This window comes from Nansenia antarctica (genome assembly GCF_963989245.1).
Source record: "Nansenia antarctica genome assembly, chromosome: 2".
Classification (NCBI taxonomy): Eukaryota; Metazoa; Chordata; class Actinopteri; order Argentiniformes; family Microstomatidae; genus Nansenia; species Nansenia antarctica.
The window spans coordinates 2,042,262-2,047,261 of record NC_137675.1 but is presented as its reverse complement, the minus strand read 5'-3'; the positions used below and the strand labels follow the sequence as shown (position 1 = coordinate 2,047,261).

Genomic DNA, 5,000 nt, shown 5'->3' with positions numbered 1-5,000 from the left:
AGATTGAGATTGAGATTGAGATAACGTTTATTGCCACTATGCATTACACATAGGAATTTGCTTCGTCACCACAGCAAGTGCGTTTATACTTTTTTCACATGTCAAAAAACAGGACAACACAACAACAACACAGGACAGACAACAGTGCATTGGATAGTGCGGTATAAAGTAAAGTGCAGTGCAGAGTTTTTACAGTGAGTCCAGTTCAGTCCTGGGCAGACTTGGGGGCGGGGGGGGGGGGGGGAAGCCAGAGTCATTTATCAGCCTGGCGGCTGAGGGGTAGAAGCTGAGCCTGTGGCGGGCCTTCAGTGCCTTAGGCAGCCGCAACCTTCTTCCAGAGGGAAGCAGGGTGAGGAGGCCGTGGCCGGGGTGGAAGGGGTCTGCCATGATCTTCCTTGCCCTCCTCAGAGCCCTGGTGTCATGCAGGGAGTTGAGGGAGGGCAAGGGGCAGCCGATCACCCTCTCTGCTGAACGTAGCACCCGCTGCAACTTGGCCTTGTCCTTGGTCGTTGCAGCAGGGAACCAGGTGATGATGGAGTGGGTGAGGATGGACTCTATGATGGCCGTGTAGAACTGGACCATCATGGACCTCGGCAGCCTGAGTTTCCTCAGCTGCCGGAGGAAGAACATCCTCTTCTGGGCCTTCTTTGTGAGGGCCTCGGTGTTCTGCTCCCACTTTAGGTCCCGGGAGATGGTCATGCCTAGAAAGCGGCATGACTCCACGGAGGCCACCGGGGTACCTCCCAGCGTGATGGGAGGGGGCAGGGCTGCTTTCCTTCGGAAGTCCACCACCATCTCCACTGTTTTTAGAGCATTTAGCTCCAGATTGTTTAAACTGCACCAGCTCTGCAGCCCCTCGATCTCCCCCCTGTAGGCAGATTCGTCCCCCCCGGAGATGAGGCCCACCAGGGTGGTGTCGTCTGCAAACTTCAGGAGCTTGACCGAGGGGTGGCGGGAGACACAGCTGTTGGTGTAGAGGGAGAATAGTGCTGGAGACAGGACGCAGCCCTGCGGGGAGCCCGTGCTGGTGGTCCTGGAGCTGGAAATGCTCTTCCCCAGCTTCACCCGCTGAGACCTGTCAGTCAGGAAGTCCGTGATCCACCTGCAGGTGGAGACCGGCACCTGCAGCAGGGATAGCTGGTGCTCCAGGATGTGTGGGAGGATCGTGTTGAAGGCCGAGCTGAAGTCCACGAACAGGATCCTGGCGTAGTTAACTGCAGTGTCTAGGTGTTCTAGTACGTAGTGCAGAGCCATGTTCACGGCGTCCTCCTTGGATCTATTGGCTCTGTACGCGAACTGCAGGGGGTCCAGCACAGGATCCGTGATGAGCTTCAGGTAGGCCAGGACAAGGCGCTCCAGGACCTTCATGACGACGGAGGTCAGAGCGAAGGGTCTGTAGTCGTTGAGGCCTGTGACCTTGGCCTTCTTGGGGACGGGGATGATGGTTGATGCCTTGAAGCACGCTGGGACGTGACACAGCTCCAGCGAGGCGTTGAAGATGTGGGTAAACACCGGGGCCAGCTGGTCGGCGCAGTGCTTCAGGACAGAGGGAGAGACGGAATCCGGACCAGCTGCCTTCCGGGGATTCTGCCTCTTAAACAGTCTGTTTACCTCTCGCACTGTGACAGAGAGAGGGGGTGGGGAAAGGGGGGTGGGGGTGGGCGGGGCGGGTGAGGAGGGGGGAGGGAGGGGGGGGGGGGGGGGGGGGAGGGGGGGGGTAGCAGGAGGGACATTGGCCCCCCTGGGGGACGGGGGTGGTGGTTGTAGCCGGGGGGTGTGGAGGGAGAGGGCGGGGGTGGGCGGGAACCTCTCTTTCTCAAACCTACAATAGAACTCGTTCAGCTCGTTAGCGAGGGGGAGGTTGTCGGACATCAGCGGGGACCTGGGTTTGTAGTTGGTGATGGTCTTTAGGCCTTTCCAGACGGAGGCGGAATCCCCCTCAGAGAGCTGTTTCTGCAGCTTCTCCGAAAAGCGATGCTTCGCCTCCTTCACCGCTTTGGCGAACCTGTACTTGGCCTGCTTGACCCGGTCCACGTCCCCAGTGCGCCTAGCCACCTCCTTCTCTGACCTCAGACGCCTGAGTTGGGATGAAAACCAGGGCTTGTCGTTGTTGAAGGACTTCCTGGAGCGGAGGGGGACACACACCTCCTCGCCAAGGCTGATAAATGATGTAACAGTGTCTGTGTATACATCCAGATTGTTACCAGCCTCTGGCCCCGCCCACTCCACCAAGTCCTGGTCACAGCCTGCACTCTCCAACCAGGCGCAGAGTCGCTCACATGCCTCACTGGACCACACCCTGAATCGCCGTACAACAGGTTTAGAGAGTTTTAACCTCTGCCTGTAGCGAGGGATCAGGTGTATGAGGATGTGGTCACTGTAGCCCAGTGCAGCACGGGGGACAGAATGGTAGGCTTGACGAGCTGTACAGTAGCAATGGTCCAGAGTGTTCACCCCCCTGGTGGGACACGTGACTTGCTGCCTGTATTTGGGGAGCGCCCGGCTAAGATTAGCCTGGTTAAAATCCCCCAAAACAACAACAAAACTGTCCGGGTAATTACGTTCCACACTCATCAATTGCTCTGCCAGTGTGTCTACTGCTGCGGTGACGTCCGCATCAGGTGGAATGTAGACACACGCGAGAATGAATGAGCTGAACTCACGGGGGGAATAAAATGGACGGCAGAGGATGAATAGGGATTCTATAGCCGTGGAACAGTGTTTGTGGAGCACTGTCACCTCGGAACTCCAGCGCACGTTAACAAAGAACATTAACCCCCCTCCCCTAGACTTGCTCACCGCCTCGAAGTCTCTGTCAGCCCGGAACGCGGAGAATCCCTCTAGCTCCACCGCCTCGTCGGGGACAGATGGAGATAGGTGCGTCTCCGTGAACGCGAAGACAGCCGAGGAGTGGAAGTCGCTGTTCCTTGCAACGAGACACCGGAGTTCATCCATTTTATTGCATAGGGAGTTCACGTTGCTCAGGAATATGCCCGGGAGTGGTGGTCGCGTTCCTCTCCGCCGAAGGCGAACCAAACAGCCAGCTCTCCGACCTCGCTGCCTTCTGATCCACCTCACAGCTCTGGCGAAAAACGCGGTCCCCCTCACAAGCATATCCAGAATGTCCGTGGAACGGGTGAGTAGTTTGGGGAAGATGTCCGGTGGGGTTAAACCCCTCATGTGCTGTAGAACGTCGCTTGTGTACGACGTTAGGCAGGACACAGAGACACAGAACAGACAGAACACAACAAGCTGTAGTGACATAGCAGCCATGGTCGGCGCCATCTTGGATTACCACAGTGTATGTAAGTCTCTATACCAAGTCTCTATACCAAGTCTCTATATCAAGTCTCTATACCAAGTCTCTATACCAAGTCTCTATACCAAGTCTCTATACCAAGTCTCTATACCAAGTCTCTATACCAAGTCTCTCTATATCAAGTCTCTATACCAAGTCTCTCTACCAAGTCTCTCTACCAAGTCTCTCTACCAAGTCTCTTGGCTCGGTAATCTCCTCACATGGGTTCTCCTACCACAGCTACGAAGACGACACTCAACTCTTCCTGCCTTCCCCCCCTCTGACTCACATGTGGCAACCCGTGTCTCTGCGTGTCTTGCTGACATCTCTACATGGATGTCAGCCCCCCATCTCTACATGGATGTCAGCCCACCACCTCAAGCTCAACCTTAAACAACACTGAGCTACTCTTCCTCCCTGGGAAAGCCTGCCCTCTCCAAGACTTCTCCATCACAGTGGAGAACTCTACTGTAACCCCCTCCCAGACAGCCAGGAACCTTGGAGTGATCCTGGACAACCGCCTATCCTGTGTAGAGAGAACATCGCAGCGACAGCTCGCTCCTGCAGATTCTTCCTCTACAACATCAGAAGGATACGACCGTTCCTCACTAGAGAAGCAGCGCAACTCTTGGTCCAGTCACTGGTCATCTCCCGCCTTGACTACTGCAACGCACTCCTGGCTGGGCTCCCCGCCTCCGCCATCAGACCTCTGCAGCTCATCCAGAATGCTGTCGCCGTCTGGTGTTCAACCTCCCCAAATATTCTCATGTCACCCCCTCTCGATCTCTTCTGGCTACACCTTAACTGTCCCTCCTAAAGACCTCCATCTCTTCTGGCTACACCTTAACTGTCCCTCCTGAAACATCTACTATCCCACTGTACTGTTTCCCCAGTGTCATAATATTAAAAATAAAAATCGTCCTTCTTCTAGCATGACGACTGCCAATGGCGCCAATGGCCTGAGCTAGATGACTGTTGTACCTGCTATGATGATAGATGATTCACTTACTTAGTCAAAATGTGTTTGTGGTAAGTCGCTGACAGGCGTCTGTTAAAGGCGTCTGCTAAATGTCAACAATGTAAATGTAATGTGAATGATGCCGTAGTATCTCTGGGTAATGGGGGGCAACTCAACTCTGAGCTGAGGTGAGGGGTGGGGTATGTGTGTGTGTGTGTATATACGCGTGTGTGTGTGTGTGTGTGTGTGTCTCACCTGAGAGAGAGAAGCTGATGAGTCTCCTGCAGCCCTGAGTCTGAGGGACCTCCTCTGTACTGGGGGGCTTAAACACCTGGGAGGGGGGGAGGGGGCTTTAGAACACACACACACACACACACACAGTACACATACCTACACACACACACACACACACACACACACGCAGTACACACACACACACACACACACACACAGTACACATACCTACACACACACACACACACACACACACACACAGTACACACACACACACACACTCACACACACACACACACAGTACATATACACACACACACACACATTCACACACACACACACACCTACACACACACACCCACACCCCCCCCCCAGTACACACAGTACACACACACACACACACACACACACACACACAGTACATACACACACACACAGTACACACCTACACACACACACACTCACACACACACACAGTACACACACACACACACAGTACACACACACACA

At 54.7% G+C, this 5,000-nt stretch overlaps 1 pseudogene across 1 annotated transcript in view; it reads right to left on the bottom strand.

The window, feature by feature from the left end:
* Nucleotides 1-5,000, bottom strand: part of LOC308151796 (E3 ubiquitin-protein ligase HECW1-like) — a 36,522-nt pseudogene that overhangs the window by 18,455 nt on the left and 13,067 nt on the right. Inside the window, exon 7 of the transcript in view lies at nucleotides 4,512-4,587. The product of the transcript in view is annotated as an E3 ubiquitin-protein ligase HECW1-like (transcript). The remainder of the gene's footprint in view (nucleotides 1-4,511; nucleotides 4,588-5,000) is intronic.